Source organism: Nesoenas mayeri (assembly GCF_963082525.1).
Source record: "Nesoenas mayeri genome assembly, chromosome: 5".
Lineage (NCBI taxonomy): Eukaryota > Metazoa > Chordata > Aves > Columbiformes > Columbidae > Nesoenas > Nesoenas mayeri.
The window spans coordinates 22,306,812-22,328,291 of NC_137548.1; the positions used below are offsets into that span (position 1 = coordinate 22,306,812).

At 38.6% G+C, this 21,480-nt stretch overlaps 1 protein-coding gene across 3 annotated transcripts in view; it reads right to left on the reverse strand.

Moving 5' to 3' along the window:
- The window catches only part of TSHR (thyroid stimulating hormone receptor), a gene marked incomplete at both ends in the record, with an annotated part of 61,232 nt that overhangs the window by 38,928 nt on the left and 824 nt on the right, over positions 1–21,480 (reverse strand). The gene's annotated exons all lie outside the window — the stretch shown is intronic.

Consider the following 21,480-nt stretch of genomic DNA (forward strand, 5'->3'; position numbering starts at 1 on the left):
GATCAGATAACCTTAGGGGAGCGGGCACTCTCTCATTTCACGTGCCCTTACAAATAACTGGCATGATTACTCTGCATAATATAATAACACAGTATTATTTTAATACTCTTAAATTTTGCATGTCTGAATCCCTCAAAACAAATCCAAACACCTGGTTTTCAACCTGGTTCCTTCAGTTAATCAAGTAGTGAAAACTCATCAAATGCCCCCTAGCCCCCTATGAGAAAATATGTGTTGTAATGCAAATGGCAACATTTCTTTATATTTCATTAAACTGTTCACTTAAACTATTTATTTCAATGTCAGATTAATTCAACATTCATGCCACTTTAGATTTCCCAAATCTGCCCTGGGAAGAGAGCTGTACAAAGTAGGTAGCACTTAGTTTAAAGTAGCATTTCTCATACACATTAGATTTTACTTGAGAGTCTCACTCTTTTTCTTCACATTTGATCATTTCAGTGCACAACAGCCTACTAAAGAACTCAACCTAACATACAGATTTGGAAAACAAGTCTCTTCTCTTGGATAAGTACAAGGTTTGATGGTTCTTTCTTCTCCTTTACTGTCTCTTGGACTTTGAATTTACTCACTCAATCCTGATGGTTCCACCATCCCTTCTCATGGGCCACTGCTTCCCTCAGACTCACAGAAATTGTCAGTAACAAGCGACCTGACCTCATGCTCCTGTAAGTGGCAGGTAAGGAAACCCTTCTTGCTCACTCGTAGCCTGTCTGCAGCAGTCACTGCAGCTACTTCAAAGACCTAAATAAGGAAGCAAAAAGCATCTAGAAGGCCAAGCAAATGCTGAGAGAACATTATCTTTTAGCAGGAGCTGGAGGCTAATAGTGAAAAATCTGAGTGAAACCAAAAGTCTGCTCAAATAAAATTGTTTCACATTTTCTGCATTAAGAAATATATATGTCTAACCATATATACATGATTTAACAACTTCTTCAGCAGTATTTGTGATGTTACTTCAGTAAAATATATTAGGAAAGTAAATATATATTTTACATACTTAGCCTCTTCACTTTAAAACATTTTTCAAATGTCTGTCAACAAAACATAATAAAAAAATAGGGATCACCCAAATAATTTAAGATTAAAATGACATGGTTTATCATTTGAATCGTGGCAACAATAGCTACAAGTATTTAAATGAACTGTTATCCACAAAGACAGGGAAAAGAATTGACCATATGTGAAACAAAGTAAGACATTTTACATATTAATTTCAACTTTCTGAGAAAATTATGATAAGCAATGACCTTCCAGCTTTTATATAGGAGAAATAATCACAACAGCTAAGATAATATTTAGGTAAACACTTATTGACACATTAACTTCTAGGTTTTTATTTTCAACTAAACCCAACACAAACTAAACAAACATAAAAATATTACTTTTTTTCCCCAATTCTGAAATAAATGCATCATAGTCTTCCAGTGGTGCAAAAATAGCTATAAAAAGGCATTTCACATAGTGAAATGCATGCTGTGCTTATCAGAAGACGATTACCACCTAGCGTCTAATGCTAGTATTACCAACACGGCAGGAGTGAGGAAAAGACTCACAGCAAAGTAACTCTAAAAGCAGGAAATCACGTCTGAATACGCTAGAAGACTACATGGCTATTTTCCTACTGTTAACTAGCAGTGCAAAACAATAACATAAAGTATATGTCAGAACTTGCCCAGTCCTAAGAAATGATAGAAATACTAGGCCCTTTCAAAATGAAAGTGTGCAGGTCAGCATTTGGGACAATTCTGTACTGAAAGTAAGCTCTTTCATATACTTTTCCTACAAACTGAGGTGCATATGGACACTGTCAGACTGACAGGCAAGAACTCAGATTGGTTATTTGCTAATTTATAGCAGACAGAAAACACTAATCCGCAATGCTGGAACTTGTGCTTACTCAATTCGTGATCACCCATTGCTTCTTGCTGGATTTGAGTAAAACTTGAAGACTTTACAGGAAGCACTAGCCCTACAGAATGTTACCTTCCATTTACAGCAAAACAGTAGGTTGCTAATGTCATTTAATAGATTTCCAAACTGTCAGAGCTGAAGAAAGCATGCCATTTAAATACCTACAAGGCAGGAGTATTTAATCCTAAATAGCTGTGATGGCTTGGCAGCTCATAGCTTGGACGGGTGTACTCTTCACTGGGTAAAAATCTGTCTGGATGGCCAGGCCCAAAGAGTTGTGGTGAATGGAGTTAAATCCAGCTGGTGGTCAGTCACAAGTGGTTTCCCTGGGCACAGTATTGAGGCCACTTCTGTTTAATGTCTTTACCAGTGATCTGGACAATGAGATTGAATGCGCCCTCAGTAAGTTTCCAGATGACATCAAGTTAGGTGTGACAGATCTGGACTGGCTGGATCATTCGGCTGGGGCCAATTTTAAGAGATTTAACAAGGCTAAGTGCTGGGTCCTGCACTTGGGCCACAAGAACCCCAGGCAGCGCTACAGGCTCAGGGAAGAGTGGCTGGAAAGCTGCCTGATGGAAAAGGACATGGGAGTGTTGATTGTCAGCTGGATGAACATGAGCCAGCAGTGTGCCCAGGTGGCCAAGGTGGCCAACAGCATCCTGGCTTATGTCAGAAATAGTGTGACCAGCAGGACGACGGAAGTCATGGTCCCCTTGGGGCACCAGTGGGGCCCCACCTTGAATCCTGTGTTCAGTTTTGTGCCCCTCACTACAAGAAAGATATTGAGGTTCTGGAGAGAGTTCAGAGAAAGGCAATGAAGCTGGTGACGGGTCTGGAGCACAAGTCTTGTGAGGATCAGCTGAGGGACCTAAAGCACTTTATCAAAACCAGATTGATTCTTTCCTACTTTTTCCAGTCATCCAAAGAAGACAGATCTACCAGCATTTAGTTCCTAAGGTATTCCTTAAAGGACTTCTTTTAAACAATTATGCTACACTTGTAACCTTCCATGCCCCTGTCACCGTGGCTGATTTAAATGGTAAGTTACATACCAGAATAGGTAATGAAGCAATTACATATTTGAATGTCTTTGGAACTCTTACACAAGCATTACCTGGCTCAGGGAGGTTAATTCTCTTCAATTTTTCAGTTTGTTTCCAACAAGCTTCATACTAACAATTCAGTTTGACAGATTTTTTTCAGACTTAGCCTCTTTTGTGTTTTAAAGACTGTACTGAGTTTTTCTGATATTACAAGCTTCTCTTCAAAATATTTTTGTACTGTATTACTTGAAATGTCAAAAGATTTCCTCATTTGGGCATGACTTCCATTTTCTGAAAGATGCCCTAACAGCCTCTTTCAGTTGTCTGTTGAACCATGTCAGTGTTTTTCCTGTTCTTTCAGACTCTTGGTACTTCATCATTAAAACAGGGAAATAATTATGTGCTTATGTTGCAAGGCTATTATGAAGATGTACTTATGAGGCTCCGTACTTAATTCTGAAATATTGAAGTCTATGAAAAGGTCATAGAAGAAGTCAGAATATCTCTGAATTTCAGACAAATCTTAAGACTAGGATTTTGGGGAAAATATTTTGAATCCATTTAATTTATGCTCAATATAAAGTAGAGACATCATCTCCTTTAGTTTTACTTGTAGCTTCTGTGAACTGAAAGTGCTCTAAACTACTCAGTAAGCATATAAAAAACGTGGATGCCAGTGATGCAGTTATTACAGGTAAAACTTTTAAGTTCCTATGTATCTCGTTCTCCAGTTCAAAACCCATTTTTATCAATAAGTATTAATATTTGACATATCCTTGCTAGTCCTAAATATCACATTGTATATGTGTAAAATAAATCACATGGTTTCCATATCTCTTTCATCAAAAGCTGGCAACAGCATGGGGAACTAAACAGACCAGCTGACTCATTACATCTTATTATCAAGTAAACACACATTAATCTGGCCACCTTGCCCCTGAAGGGGGAGCTACCTTGCATTTATCAAAAGCAACATCCTACCTACAGCCAGTATCCTAGAGCAGACACAGAACTGTAGCTTGTACCTCATGTAAACAGTGTATTCTTAAAGACTGTACTGGTTTCGTGTTTATCTATCTGCCTCCCCTGACTCCTTTTTGTCCAATTTCAACCAAATTTGATCATAGTGATGTGAAAATAGCACCTGGCTACAGGATAGAAATGTTACTAGCACCCCTTCAAAAAAAATAATAAAGGCCGGGTGGGCTGAGGGAACTGGAGAGCCTGGAGAACAGAAAGATGAGGGGAGACCTAATTGCTCTTTACAATCACCTCAAAGGGGGTTGTAGTGAGGTGGGTTTCTTGTTTCCATTTATTCTCCGAAGTAAGAAGTGATACAACAGGAGGAAATGGCCTCAAGTTTAGCCAGGGGAGGTTTAGATTGGATATTAGGAAAAACTTCTTCACTGAAACTCTTGTCAAGAATTGAAACAGACTGCCCAGGGAAGTGGTGGGACTCACCATCCCTAAAGGTGTTTAAGAGATGGGTTTAGTACTTAGGAACATGGTTTAGTGTTGGACCTGGCAGTGTTCGTTTTACGGTTGGGCTTGATCGTAAAGGTGTTTTCCAACTTAAATGATTCTATGATTATAAGACTACATGAGATACTGAGAACTGCAAAAAAAAAGCAAGAAGGAAGAATCCAGTCAGGAACTGCACTGACACAGAGAACTGTTGAAAGAGGCTGGCCCAGCATGTGAAAACATAATCAGGACCACTAAAATCTGAAAAAAAACACCAAACCAAACCCAAATAGGAAACTAGATAGTAGCTTAATGTTTTCCTTAGTATACATTTCAACACTAAAGGAAGGTGGACATACAAAATGTAAAAGACAGAAGTATTTCTTGGGTGTCATAGTAAGATAGTCACAGTGAAGATAACACTTAATTGTACATTTGAAAATTTCTGTGGATGATTTAATTAAAATAATATGCTTGCAATGACACAGTCATATATCCTAAGAAATTAGAAGAGATAACTGCTATTTTTAAAGCTGCATTTGAAACAGGTGATTCAGTAAAATCCTAAACTTAATATATCATGAAATCTCTTGTGCTCACTTTTCCAAATTTGTTTTTCAAATACAAAATATTCTCCCAGAAAAAGCAGCAAAGGCCAATCAGTTTTAAAGGATTTAAAGGAAAATATTGGGGTTTCAAATGGTGACAAGTCATATTTCAACTTATGCTACATTAAAACTGGTCTTCGTAAAAATAACACACAACTGCCTTGCATAGTGGTAAGATCTTTATAAGGCCTTTGTGTGTAAGATTTGAAGGATAGAAATTATTTTCTCCATTGATGTTTGCCTTTATGTATAAACATTAGGACTATTGGTCAATGGTCCTCATTTTAAAGATGTTTTAAATATTTTCTCCTTATTCAAGGCACAGTTGAAAAGACAAAAAATTACTATGTGAAATATTTAACTTAAAAAAAACAAAAAAACAAAAAAAACCAACCCCCACGCAAAACTCCAAAAATAAGTTAAATAACTTATTTTCAGGGGAAAATGTTTTTCCTAGTCCTACAAATATATCCATGAAGTGAGTTCTAAACAAAACTGGGAGCTACTTTTAAGATTTTCAGTTCGTATCAGTTTAAGATATAGCTCACATTCCTCGAAGGAAATTGTTAATACACTTCACAGTACACATGGTACCTGTAAACCCAGTGCGTAACTGCTGTTTGTGCATCAAATAAAGTAGAAGTCAACTTAAGTCCATGACGAGACATCACATGTAAATAACAAATACAGACACGCAGCCTATTCATTGGCCACACCTCTCACAACTGGAAGATGTTTCCTTGACCTTTGGCAATATCCAGATACTCTGTAGGTAAAAATATAAAATGGCTACACTTTTTGAAACAGTATTTTTGTTGCAATTAGTTCATTTTCCAAACAACACCGGGTTGTTTTCATTTGTAAAAGTGTTTAAATATTTCTGAAGCCAAAACCAGATTTGAGCTTTCTTAAAATAATTAATTACTTTTGTACCAAACACTACTATACTTACTAAATAAATTAAAATATCTTGTCAGTTGTCTTTCAGGTAATGATTTAAATAATTTCATTTACATGCTGCAATTTAAATGCTTCAGAAGTACGACATTTTGCAAAAATCTGTACTTTAAAAATTTCCTTTCAAATCTTCTGAATATTATTGTATGCACTTGCATATTTTGCTTGAAAAGGCACGGTATTACTTCCGTAATCCTGCTGTTGATATACAATAGGTCAAAAAAATTAGTACGTATAGACTATCAGTAGCATTTCTTGTACGTTTGGAACATTTAAACTTCTTGTGTCATGGCACAGAAACCCAGTGAGTGCTGGGAACTGTACAAGCACAAAACAAAAAGGTATTCTCATTCCCAGTAGAAACAAGCACTACTTCAGCATACTTAAACTACACACATAGCTTGCTCAACAGAAAAGCAGAGGGACTGCAAATAGTTCTTTTGTAGATGATAAGAAGAGGTTCACTTAAATGAAAATAACACACATAAAAGACACAAAAGATATGGTTGATATGGCAGTAGAAACTCATTTTTATCTTTTCCTTGTCTGTGGAAATTACTAGTTTTGATCAACTTAATAGCAAAAAAGTGGTTTGCACCGTAGTTTAAAAACTCTGGTTTTGGAGGAGATTTCAACAGTGGTTTAACCTACTGGTTCTGTAAGTGTTGCACTCTACTGAATCTTGAATTGCTACTGCAGTGAGATTTCATTAGGTTGTTTTCTTTTGACATTAAATTTCTAACCTGCTACACTTCAAAAGCACACAACAGCCTTCACTTGAATTGAGAAACAGAGCTTATTGATCTAACTGTAAAAGGAAAGAAAAAGCATAATTTTCACAAAATACTGTAATTACTTAGACATTGTTTACAGGATATTTTACAAAAAGCTAATAATAGTCTGTATTCTGTTAGTGTCAGTTAAGAAGGCAACTTTTCACAAATCTGGTTCATACAGATTTTTTTATATATTTGCAAAATCAATAAATGTTTTATATTTTCCATAACATGTTTATAGAACCTCAAAACAGTCTGTGGACTCAAGTAAAAGCGCTGATAGCACCTAGATTAAATTCGTTGCAATTTAAACCCGAACATAGATAATGAGCTGCTGACACATGTTAAAATAAGACTAATTCTCTCTTGCTCTTGACAGTGAGTGTGGTCTGTCTGGATCTAAAGAAAGCGTCATAGAGCAGTTTTATGGAAAACTTTTGAACTTGTTTGGAAATAAAAATGAGGCTACTTAAGTATGCAGCAATTACCTTTAGTATATACCCATTTAATGAAAACATTTTAAATTGAAATCTTTAAGAAGAAAGGTTGAGTTACACAACACAGAAAGTTTAAGCTATTTTTTTCTCATGAATAGGGAAATACTTAAATATAGAGGCTGAAGAGCCCGTAAAGGTAATTGAAATCTAACACTACAACCTAGCATAGAATCATAGAATCCTAAAATCATAGAATAGTTCGCGTTGGAAGGTACCTTTAAAGGTCATCGTGTCAAACCCCCCTGCAATAAACATGGACATCTTCAACTCTATCAGGTTGTTCAGAGCCCCATCTAGCCTGGCCTTGAATGTTTTCAAGGATGGGGCATCTACCAACTCTCTGAGCAACCTGTGCCCATGTTTCACCACCGTCGCTGTAAAAAATTTATTCCTTATATCTAGTCTAATTCTATCCTCTTTTAGTTCAAAAGCATTATCCCTTGTCCTATTGCGACAGGCCCCTCTACAAATTTGTCCCCCTCTTTCTTATAAGCCACCTTTAAGTACTGAAAGGCTGCAATAAGGTCTCTCCTGTGCTTTCTCTTCTCCAGGCTAAAAACCCCAACTCTCTCAGCCTTTCCTCATATGAGAGATGTTCCAGACCTCTGATGATTTCTTCTAGGAGGATCAGTTCCATGATGTTCCCAGGCACAGAGGTGAGGCTGCCAGGTCAGTGGTTCTCAGGGTCCTCCTTTCTATCTTTTTAAAAATGGGTGCAATGTTTCCTTTTTATGGTCACCGGGGACTTCACCTGACTGCCATGACTTTTCAAATATCATGGAGATTGGCTTGGCAACTACATCAGCCAATTCCCTCAGGACTCAGTGATGTTAGGTCCCAGATGGTCTCAAACCTGATCTTCATTTACAGTGGAAGGGACTTCCCCCTCCAGCCCTTGTCTTGTAGTTCATCCACTTCAGAGGTTTTCAGAGGTTTGGGAAGAGAGGTTGCCAGGGAAGACTGAGGCAAAAAAGTTAGTGAGCAACTCAGCCTTCTCCTTGTCTGTTGTTATCGGTTTGCCAGTCATGTTCATTGGACGATACGCTTTCTCTGACCTCCCTTTTCTGGCTGACGCATCTGTAGAAGCCCTTGTTATTCTTTGCATCCTTTGCCAAGTTCAGCTCCAGCTACTCCTTGGCTTTCTTGATCCCATCCCTACACAACTGGCCAGTCTCACTATACCACCGTGTACTCAGGATACCTGTCCCTGCTTCCACTGCCTGTTTCCCTCTTGTGTTAGAGCGAGATAAGGACTCAGCAAAACAAGTCGATTCAATGTGAATCACGCTAAGCCATTTATTACAGAAACAAGTCTCCTTATATACGTAACTATATTCTAATCACGCGTCCACGCTCCAAGCATGGATTCGTTAAATGAGTATCGTGGGCTGTCCGTGCGCTGGAGTCTCATTGATGATACGTCCGATGATTCATGCCACGCCAGGACCCCGGTGATTGAGGAACGCCCCTCTTTCTCACAGCAGACTCTGCCCTCAGCTTCTCGAAGCGGCCTTGAGATACCTTTGAGCCTGACTAATTCAGCAACAGATCTTTATCTATCAAGACCCCTCCACACTCTTACTCTTTAGTTTGACCAGCAGGTCTCAACTCAGCCATGCTAATCTCTTGCTTTCCTTTCCATATTTCTCAAACCTGGGGACTGAGAGCTCTCATGCTTTACAGAAAATGTCCTTAAAGATCTGCCAGCTCTGCTCTGCTCCTTTGTCCCTGAGGGCAGTTTCCCAAAGGGTCCTATTGACTAATTCCTTGAACAGCTGATCATTTGCTTTCCTAAAATTCAGGGTCCTGACTTCACTCTTCACCTGTCCCATATCTCTCAGGACTGTGAACTCCACCAGTGGATGATCACAGCAGCCCAGGCTGCCCCCAGTTTTGATGTTGCTGATTAGTTCACTTGCATTAGTGATCAACAGGTCCAGCATTGCATCCCCTCTGGTAGGGCTGTCTATTACCTGGCTTAAGAAGTTCTTTATGCGCTTCAGGAGTCTCCTGGATTGCCTGCAGCTCACTGTGCTACTTTTCTAGCAGATGTGAGGGTGGTTGATTGACTTAGCAGGACGAGAGTCTGTGAGCACGATGCCTCCTGTAGCTGGAGTAAGAAGGCTTCATCAATAGCCTTCCCTTGATCAGGCAGCCTGTAGTAGACAACCATAAGGTTCCCCTTGTTGTCTTGGTCTCTAATTCTTACCCATAAGCATTCAATCTGCTCGTGGTTATTCTTCAGAGACAGCATGTTAACTGTAAAATTATCTATAATTCAGGAAAGAGTTAAACTACCTTGATGGTATAATACAAAAACTCTTTTAAGCCTGTCTGTCAGCCACAGGTAGAAAGACAGACCATATAGAGACTGTCTCAGCTCTGAACTCTTATGCCTGTTAATAACATGTTTTCTTTCTTCTGTAACTTTCACTGTATCCCTAGCTTTGTCTGCTTAATGTCTTTACCATTATGGCAAAAATTTCTCGACTCAAGTCTACCAGAGATTGCAATCTTTCAGTTTTATGTAGAAATAGTGCAGATTTCTCTTCTGGTTTTGCCTCTTAGCCCTGTTATCTAACAGAGAGTCCCATGGATGAATATTTTATGCCTAGATTTTTTTTTTCTGATGACCACTAATAAGATTAATACTTTCCTAAAAACATTGCATACTTTCAGTGTGATCGATTCTAAAGGTCCTATCAGTCTCAGCTTGCACCTAAGTGTTTTTTAAAGATCACAATGATTTGTTCTGGTTAACTAATTCTGGGCAGAAGATCCACCTGGCAGTACATGGTCCCTCTGTTGGCTACCTTTCCAAACAGCCCACACTACCTTGCTGCATCTGAACAGGAACAGCATGTATGCTGAAGACAATAGAGAAGAGGCTGTAATTGCTGGCTGCTGTTGTTTCTAATCAGAGGACCACCAAATGCCTTTAAACTGCTGCCATCTACTCAGCAGAGGTCAAAAAGGCAAACAATGTTAGAAATTACTAAGACAGAATTATAGAACAAAATAAACTGTTTTACCACTAGTTGTGTAAATAGCACCTGCAAAAGGCTGTTCAAAGGTACAGAATTACTTGCACACAAAAAAATAAATACATAGCAGTCACTAGCCTGTGTTTTCACAGATGGTCCTTTTTGCCTTACTGGAAGATGTGCATGATATTTGCCTTTTTCAGACATCACCAACCTCCCTTGATCACCATAATCTTTCAAAGATGATAGTGTGGCCTCACAATGAGGTCACTTATCAGTCCTCCCTTAGATGCATCCCATCTGGTCCCAGAGATTGCCGTATGTCCAGTACACTTTAGTGTTTCTTTAGTCTACCTTCTACTGCAGGTAACGCTCTGTTTCCCTAGGCTGTGCTACAAGGTGAAGGGGCCTAGGAGGCCTGGGAAGAAAGGAAACAAACCAAACCAAAACAAATGCCAAGAAGGCATTGAGACCTTTTCCATGTCCTTTGTCATTAAGTCCCTTGCCCCCTAAGCAGTAAACCCTCAGTACCCCTAGTTTTCCTTTTGCTGGCCATGCACTTACAGAAGTGCCTTTTGTTACCCTTCACATCCCCTGCTAGTTTCAGCTCCCGCAGAGCTTGGCTCTCCTAATTTGATACCTGTATATAAGACTATTCATACCCTGTGTCCTAGATATTTGCTTTTGGTCAATGTTTGGGGCAGGATCTTGAGTGAGATGGACCTGTTAAGTTTTTATGCTCCAGAGCACTTCAGAGAGCTAGTACACACACTTATACCCCAGGAACTAATGAAGTAAGTTTCTTCCAACTCGGAATCATTAATCAGAAAGTAAATGCCCACCAAAATAGTTCAAAAGGCTCCATGTTAAAAAATGCAATTTTCTCCTTACCCACTTAATTAGGGAGTTTTCACAAATGGTAACATAAACTACAACTATATGAAATATAACTTTCCTACAGAACCTCTCTAAGTGCTGGAATTCCTCCACAAGGAGTGAGGTAAGCTGGGCACAGGGGAAGTCTTTGTCACAACAAGAGAGTGAACAATGGTTAAAAATACGAAAGTCTAGAGCTTAACATAACTATTAGGAAAATAATTATTTTCCCTCTTCATGGGTAAATTCAGTTACAAAGACAAAAATTATTCAAGGACTTCTTCAGAAGTTATCTCCCTTACAATGTTGTTTCATACCACATGCATTCAACTGAGGTTGAGTCAGTCCTGATGGTGATTTTGAAATTTGTCCAGCCCAGAAGAAAATGTTTGCTTCTCATATAATTCTGAACACGTGTATCTCTAATGACTGCAAAATCACAACTCTGAGCAACAGCATTACCTTTTTTTCTGATGGTCAAGAAGAAAAATTGCTACCATAGAGCCACAAGAGGAAAATCTTCACCCTTTCCACCAAATGATGTCTTCATTTTCTACCTAGCCTTCCTTCCTCACCATTTATATATGATTATAGCATTTTTTCAACTTTTTTTTGTTCATTTTCTTGATTTCTGTATGAGTTAGACATATGGATTAAAAAGTTGTTGCAGTACAGAGGCTATTCTCTTAGACTGTGAAAATGCTTCGGTAGGTCCTATTCGTACTATAGACTACTTGAACCATGTCCCTTTGAAGAAATCTTTGTATGTTTATTTGGGAAAAAGGAGGGAATTTGATTGGAATCTGACTATCTGAGCAGGGATTACAGAACACCACTCTTTAGTTGATAATTTTATTTACATTTCAAATGTAAATTAAGAAAACTGTTGCTATTCCATTTGAACAGAAAAGCAACATCTGGTTTTATGAGACAAAGATGGTCTGAGATCATATGTGACAGAAAGGAAATAGGCTTTAAAAACATTAGAGGCCTTTATAAATAGTTACTTTAAGAAAGATCTCTGAAACCTAATTTTTTGTACACATGAAGAACGTTAAAAGCACATAAGGAAATGCAAAGAAACATTAATCATAATACTGTTAAGATTCACCAAAGGACTTTTAGAAATAAAACTACCCAGGAAGTTACTTCAAAACTGCTTGAATTTCTACTGAAAACACACACAAACAGTAATTTTGGTTTCATATTTGCTTAGATTAAATGTCTTTCAATTATAAATTACCGTAGTGGCAGATCTTAGGGGAAAAAAACCCACAACCCTATTCCAGAAACAGGCATATATTACATATGTAAATATACAGCTTTCTATTGCCTTACAAATGCCCATGTTTGTCTATATCTATCTGCAGTCCTACATTACTTTTTGAGGCAGGAACCATCTATGTCCTCTCCTTGTACAATGCCCACAATTATAGGGTTTTGGTTCACAAACGACAGTAACCCAGACAATGAAATCATGAATGCAATTTCCTTGTTTTTTCTTATTTGAGGAATGTAAGGAATGAGCTGGAGTTGATTTGTGGTGGTGACAATGCAAGTTAAATACAGGTAAGTATGAGAAGTGCAACTGGTATGCGAATGGGCTTTCAAAATGTAACCTCTTCTAAAAGGCAATCCAGAGCAGTACTAAAAATCCAGCAGCAGCCTTTCAAAGACTTCTTTTCTGCCTGTCAAATTGTCTGAAATCCTCAGTGAAGGACAAGGGAAACTAACAAATGCTGGTATGGAAAGCTGGTCGGCATCCATGACATTTTTATTGTTAGAAGAGCAATGGGGTACCAGCTGTATTTCAGACTGTACAATAGACAAACTGCCAAAGACAGCGAACATGGCACTGTGGTACTGTGATAAGGCTGATAATATACAAGTAAATAGATCTGAGTTTTGAGGCTGGTCAAAGAGACCACATTCAGCAGTTTCTATGGTAATATATTTATTTGTATCTTTACTTAGATCCTGTGGCAGTTGCACATCCCCCTGAGATCTGGAGCCTTCAATGGGACAGTTGGTGGCTCTTTTTGCACATTTTGTGCCCCACATACACACCTAGGGTGGTACCAAGGTGTTGATAATCATATCCTCCCCTACCACGGGGTGGGGTGACTTCACCTCCAGCAGCTGGTGGAGCAAGAGGGGTGGAACCGTCAGTTAATTGACTGTGTCCTTAATGGGACCCTGAGTCAATTGACAAGGTCGTTGGCAGAGGAGGTGCCCAAAGTAGCTGCAAAGCTTCTGGACCATGTTGTAGTGCCCACAACCAGATCTGACCAGACTATAAAACAGGGTTCCTGTTGAAGGCCCCCTTTGGAGTGGTCTTTTCAGAGCAGTGGCTCTGTGAACTAGAGCCCTCCCCTTAGACTGAGACACTGTCTAAGGAGACTTCCTGGGATTGAGAATGCCTCACCTCCTTGTTTGGGTGAGTGGTTATTTACTGGATATATCCTTGAATGAGTCCTTGCCTAACCCAGGCAAGTGTGAGCTCTCACCTAACCCAGGCGAGTGATTATTTCTTGTGATGTTTAAGCCCAGAAAGGAATTATTAAATTGATGAAAGAAATCTTTCAGCTGAGTTGTTTGCACTGCAACAGTCTGAGGAAGAAAGAAGAAATAAATTGTTTCCAATCCCTATAAAAACAAAAAACACTGCTGGATTTAAAAAAAAAAAAAAATAGACTTTCTGATCATAGAATCATAGAATGCTAGGGATTGGAAGAGACCTCGAAAGATCATCTAGTCCAATCCCCCTGCCGGAGCAGGAACACCTAGATGAGGTTACACAGGAATGTGTCCAGGCGGGTTTTGAATGTCTCCAGAGAAGGAAACTCCACAACCTCCCTGGGCAGCCTGTTCCAGTGCTCTGTCACCCTCATTGAGAAGAAGTTTCTTCTCAAGTTTAAGTGGAACCTCTTATGTTCCAGCTTAAACTCATTACCCCTTGTCTTACCATTGTTTGTCACTGAGAAGAGCCTGGCTCCATCCTCGTGACACCTTTTGTATATTTGTAAACATTAATAAGGTCACCCCTCAGTCTCCTCTTCTCCAAACTAAAGAGACCCAGCTCCCTCAGCCTTTCCTCATAAGGGAGATGCTCCACTCCCTTAATCATCTTGGTTGCCCTGTGCTGGACTCTCTCCAGCAGTTCCCTGTCCTTCTTGAACTGAGGGGCCCAGAACTGGACACAATATTCCAGGTGTGGTCTTATCAGGGCAGAGTAGAGAGGAAGGAGAACCTCTCTCAACCTACTAACCACCCCCCTTCTAACACACCCCAGGATGAAGAGACTGATAAAGGTGATGAATTACTGTCCTGGCTTTGGCTGGGATGAAGTTAATTATCTTCCTAGCAGCTGGTATAGTGCAGTGTTTTGAATTTAGGGTGAGAATAATGTTGATAACACACTGATATTTTAGTTGTCAATAAGCGATGTTTACACCAACTCAAGGACTTTTCAGCTTCTCATACTGACCTGCAGTGAGGAAGTTGGAGGTGCACAAGAAGTTGGAAGGGGACACAGCAAGGACAGCTGACCCAAACTGGTCAAAGGGATAGTCCATGCCATACGACATCATGATCAATATATAAACTTGGGGGAAGCTGGCCAGGGACCACTTCCTGGGGACTGGGTAGGCATTGGTCAGTGGGTAGTGAGCAATCACATTGTGCATCTCTTATTTTGTATATTCTTTTATCATTGTTGCTATTATTGTTGTTATTTTCTCTTCTTTTGCTGTCTTATTAAACTGTCTTTATCTCTACCCACAAATTAAACTTTTTTTTTTTTTTCCTGTTTTTTCCTCAATCCCACTGGAGGAATGGGCGCAGTGAACAAGGAGCTGCATGTGGTGTTCAGCTGCTTGCCATGACAGTTATGTGACTCAAGCAGAGAACATTGTGAGAACCGTAAATAGTGAAGAACACAAATCACCGATAAACAGAGAGCTGGAACATTTGGTAAATCGAGTAAAGCAGACAATGTCCGTTGAAATAGATGAGCAGAAAAAAAGTGTTTGTAAGAACAGTAAACAACAATTTTTTTATTTTTTTTTTACAGGTTGAGCAGACACTATTCTCAAAACCAAGGCCTTTCAAAATGACTTAAGGGCTATGCTAAGTGGATAACTGACTGGAGCTTTATGCCCAAAAATGTTTAATACAGCATATGGGTAGTTCAGTTCTAATGCTCATTGGTTAAGAAGGAGACAGTTCAGAAAGGAACCACAGGTTTAAATAAGTATTGAAAAATATGCCTTACAGTGGAAGACACCACGATCATAAGTTGTTTAATTTGTCAAAACAAAAAGGAGCAATTTGATCATGTTAACCATGAGAATGCAGGGCTCTTTCATCTGATGGGCACACAAAATCTAGTGCTATGAAGCTACAGTTGCCCAGATTTCATCTTGGGAGAGAAAGGATTTATCTCAGCCATTCACTCCAGGATAGTTCTGACACTTTTCTTATGCGCAGTTCAGAGGATCAAAATTAGAAGCCTGAATCTCTTGGAGTCAATGCAGAGAGTGGCAATTCACACCAGAGTGACAATTCAAACTGTCTAAACAAATTTCCCTAATTTGTATGGCACAGCAGTAGCCACAAACACAGACAAAAGGTAAGGATGATGGAGCATTTGAACAAATTTTTACTAGTTGTATGAGATTCTTTTTAATATTATTATTTTAATACTATTTTAAAACCAATAATTCATGATTATTCTACCTTCACCTCCTGCTCCCCCCCAAAAAAATTTAAAAAAGGAGCTTTAATTGACCATACCTATTGCAAAGTTTTATGCTTTGTGTCATCCAGAATGTCAGACTAGATGTTCTGATGAGCCCTCTTAGCCTTAAAATCTATGCCTTTACAACTCACTAGGAAGGGAAAACAAGTGAACTTCACAAACAAGCACATAGCATTTTCTTTTATTTTACCATATGACTTTTAACAGATGGTGAGTTTTACTTCAACAGCTGTTAGAAAGCAAAAACGCTCCTGCTACAGTTAAATGGCAGTAGATCATAAGCCATTCACAACCCAATTTTTTTTTTTTACAATGTAATTAAGATTACATCTTACTGAAATCTTATGAGGCTGGTTTCTAAAAGATGCAGGGAAGAAGCAAAGTTATCAACCTTTATGAAACTAAAACAGTAAACTGTTTTAATCTCCCTGCAGTGGATCGATGTAATTCCTACTCAACCTAAGCACAATTAGCCTCACTCAAAGGGAACTGTAAGATTTTTGTCTTTTCAGCTACCAATAATAGCTGGTGGCAGGGTATTGAATAGAAAGAGCAGTATATAAAAATGGCATGTATTGATGGCAGCTCATTCATCAATATCACAGCATATCTATGTGCAGCTTCTCACAACACCCAAATTAAAAGAAACTAGGAACAGCCTAAACAAGGAGCAGACTACACCCAGACTGTTTGATGTCATAGTTCCAGATAAAGGTCCTTTGAGAAATTCCCTGTATTCTGGAAATTGAGAGTTTGTTATCAACCTTTTTTTCTCCTTACTTAAACCTGCTGTCAATCCCTAAAACAACTTTCTTTCCTAAGTCTATAGCTAATTTGTCTCAAGTCTTTCCTAAGGTCCTTGCTGATTTTTTTTTTTAATGTGACTTCAAAAAAGCAATGTATTCACATTTCTGATTCCTTTAAAGAACTAGCATATATATATATGATATTTGTGAGGTGAGTTTCCTTTTATCAAAACCAGATTGATTCCTTCCTACTTCTTCCAGTCATCCAAAGAAGACAGATCTACCAGCATTTAGTTCCTAAGGTATTCCTTAAAGGACTTCTTTTAAACAATTATGCTACACTTGTGACCTTCCTTTTCCACTTAAATTTGAGAAGAAACTTCTTCTCAGTAAGGGTGACAGAGCACTGGAACAGGCTGCCCAGGGGGGGTTGTGGAGTCTCCTTCTCTGGAGACATTCAAGACCCACCTGGACATGTTCCTGTGCAACCTTACTTAGGCGTTCCTGCTCCAGCAGGGGGATTGGACTAGATGATCTTTTGAGGTCCCTTCCAATCCAGAACATACTGTGATACTGTGATACCTTCCATGCCTCTGTCACCGTGGCTGATTTAAATGGTAAGTTACATACCAGAATAGGTAATGAAGCAATTTCATATTTGAACGTCTTTGGAACTCTTACACAAGCATTACCTGGCTCAGGGAGGTTAATTCTCTTCAATTTTTCAGTTTGTTTCCAACAAGCTTCATACTAACAGTTCAGTTTGACAGATTTTTTTCAGACTTAGCCTCTTTTGTGTTTTAAAGACTGTACTGAGTTTTTCTGATATTACAAGCTTCTCTTCAAAATATTTTTGTACTGTATTACTTGAAGTGTCAAAAGATTTCCTCATTTGGGCATGACTTCCATTTTCTGAAAGATGCCCTAACAGCCTCTTTCAGTTGTCTGTTGAACCATGTCAGTGTTTTTCCTGTTCTTTCAGACTCTTGGTACTTCATCATTAAAACAGGGAAATAATTATGTGCTTATGTTGCAAGGCTATTATGAAGATGTACTTATGAGGCTCCGTACTTAATTCTGAAATATTGAAGTCCATGAAAAGGTCATGATAGAGTTACCTGAAGTCAGAATATCTCTGAATTTCAGACATATCCTAAGACTAGGATTTTGGGGAAAATATTTTGAATCCATTTAATTTATGCTCAATATAAAGTAGAGACATCATCTCCTTCAGTTTTACTTGTAGCTTCTGTGAACTGAAAGTGCTCTAAACTACTCAGTAAGCATATAAAAAATGTGGATGCCAGTGACGCAGTTATTACAGGTGAAACTTTTAAGTTCCTATGTATCTTGTTCTCCAGTTCAAAAACCATTTTTATCAATAAGTATTAATATTTGACATATCCTTGCTAGTCCTAAATATCACATTGTATATGTGTAAAATACATCACACAGTTCCCATATCTCTTTCATCAAAAGCTGGCAACAGCATGGGGAATTAAACAGACCAGCTGACTCATTACATCTTATTATCAAGTAAATATACATTCATCAGGCCACCTTGCTTGCCCCTGAAGGGGGAGCTACCTTGCATTTATCAAAAAGCAATATCCTACCTACAGCCAATATCCTGGAGTAGTTATAGAATGGTAGCTTGTACCTCATGTAAACAGTGTATTCTTAAAGACTGTATTAGTTTTGTGTTTATTTATCTGCCAGTTCCACTGTCCTCCCATGACTCCCTCTTGTCCAATTACAAACAAATTTGATTATAGTGATGTGAAAATGGCACCTGGCTACAGGATAGAAACCATTTTAGCATTTTTTGATGGAATGCAAAAGGGAAAGGGAAGGGAACTGGGAGGGCTCAGCCCTTATCCATTCTGCGGGGAATAATCATTCAGCACTCACACAGCTCTGATGCTACCTTCTGTGCAGTCATATATATATATGTGTGTGTGTGTGTGTGTGTGTGTGTGCGTGTGTGTGGTTTAGGCAGCAGAAGAGACTGCTTTGAGTAGCAGTTATGGGAAGGAACACAGGACACTACTGTTGGCTTGCAATAGAAGGTATAGGGAGGAGATGAGAATATTGCCAGCAAGCTTAAGGGACATAACATTGACCTGAAAACATTGTGTATTTAGCTGCTGATGGTAGGACAATGTGGTATTTTCAACAACAATGACAACAAAAATAGTTCTTGCAACTACTATGAAACTTGTGGAACTCATTGCCGAAGGATATTATGGATGTTGAAATGGGCTCAAGAGACAACTGAATGAGGCACAGACACAAAACTCAAAAACACAGACCAGCAATCCTTTGAAGGTTACTAAAACAAAACCACACAGAGGTTAGAAAGTTACTGCAGGTAAAAATAATTGAAAGATGAGCCAGAATTAATGGAGAGTATCATATACGTCTTCTAAATGCCGATACCAAAGGAAAATTAAGAGAAGGGAAATCAAGCCATTGGACTGATTTGCTATAGCTGTTCTTTAATGGTGGAAAACTTACAAGAGGGTATTGAGGATATTTGGGATGGGAAGGGGAGCTGAAGTTATTTTAGTAAGCAAATGCAGGTGATGTAGATCACAAATAAATAGGAAGCAAAACTTCATCACTTTATTACCAGATTAAATAAAATAAAGCAACTAAAAATAGATTCTTAAAATGAAAAGCATGATGTAATTATACCTTTGGATAAACGTTCAGTGTAATTTTGGTGATTTGTAAGTAATTCTTTGCAGTCATTAACCCCCACTTCCTAGTGGATCTGCTGGCACTGAAAGGCCGGGATCTCCCCCAGCATATTCCACCAGAGACGGGAAGGGGTTATAGTCCCAACCAGCACTGTGCTGTGGAAAGCGAAAAGTGATGCCAGCCCAGCTGGGATCGGGATTCCTCAGTGCCCTGCACACAGTGTCACAGCATGAAAGAGGAGTGGAGCCAAGGACAGGTAGAGGCAGAAGCAAAGGAGGCCCAGGCAAGGGTAAAATGGTGGGAGATCAGACCATAATACTGGCTGTGCGGAGAGAGGCATGAAAAATATTATAGATGTGGCAAAATTATTGATACCTAATTTCATATTTTTAGTACTGTATTTCAATACCATTTAGAATTGCTTTCCTACTGTAGTATATGAGTATATAATTCTTAACTTCATGCAACATGACAAGATTTGTCTGTAATACGCAAAGCCTTTTTCTTTCTACTTACTTTATTTACTCCACGGAAAAAGAAAAAAGGATAAAAATCTCATACTGAAAAAAAAGCATCTCCAAGAACAATAGGCTGCCCAGGGGGGTTGTGGAGTCTCCTTCTCTGGAGACATTCAAGACCCACCTGGACATGTTCCTGTGCAACCTCACCTAGGCGTTCCTGCTCCAGCAGGGGGATTGGACTAGATGATCTTTTGAGGTCCCTTCCAATCCCAAACATACTGTGATACTGTGATACTGTAACAATATCTGTGCACTCAGGCATTCTGGATAAGCACGTCCATTAACTATATTTGGACAAATACATTAAAAACAGTTTAAAACAAACACACTTTGCTGGCTGAAGTTTATGACACTTTTCACTAAGAGAGTTCAGAAAGAAACATTTTCTGCAATTTCTTATAAGCATGGCTTGTTTAAAAAGGCTTACACCACTCAAAGTAGGGTAGAGAAATGAGAACACTCCTGGCTGAATAATTGCAATGAAACTTTAATTGGAGTTTCAAGATCCTGTGCACTGAAAAGATCTCATTATCTCCAAAAGCTGGAAATTTTTTCCTAGATTCCCCAGCCTCTTAGCTGTACAAACCCTGCAAAACTGAATAGCCATATAAGAAAGTTTTAAAATAGGCAATCTTGAAGTTCATGCATAACCACGAAAAAGCAAAGTTACTTTACCTAAAGTAACAAAGTTGCTGGATTTGAGGATATATAATGTGCAGATATGCACAGTTGCATATTTCACTTCAAAGAGGTGGCTTATGATCTTAAAGCCCCCAGTAGAACAGGTGTTAAAACACTAGAACTCCAGGAGCCGAAGTGCTTTATTTGTGAAGCTATACGTAGAGGTTCTTCTCAGCCATCATACAAGCATTTTTCAAGTAAAGTATCCGATTTCATTATGTGATCTCATTGTTTATATTAACTATTTTAAATGCCTATTTGAGGGTGTATTTCTCCTGTAAATTGAAACTGCTTTATTTTCTAGCTGCTTGTGGTAGATTTCAAAGACCATGTTACATGCAACGACATTATGACAATTTCAAACTAAATAAGTTGCATATACAAAAGTATAATAACCAAACCAAAACTCATATAATTTAAAAGCCTTACAAACTCAAATACTGCAGTCTAATAATCAAAAGTCTAAAGGTATTAATAAATAATGGAATAACATAAATATTTTTTTCTCCGTCTTTTCATGTAAGTGATCTCTTTGCTAAGCCTTTACTTTCAGGTGTTAAAAAAACTTGAGAAGCCCACTCAAATAAGTTCAAATAACTACATGGCTCAGATTTTCAAATAAAGTCCTGAGAACCATTATCAAGATATAAACAAATCAACCTGTTATCTTTTTATCTTGCCATTACAACAGCTGAGGCTGAGTTTGTTTATTTTATCAGAATGTAATTTACTTACAAATGAACCTTCCCTTGGAGACTAGAAACATTTTGTGCTTTATGAGACAAAGTGAAAGCCAAGAGTGATTCAACTCCTTAGCTATAGCTGACTGGTGGCATTTTGGCTTCCCTAGGGTATTTATCTGATGTATGTCTATAGGCTGACAAATACAACACAGGACACTCTCCTGGTCTGGCAGCAGGAACTCAG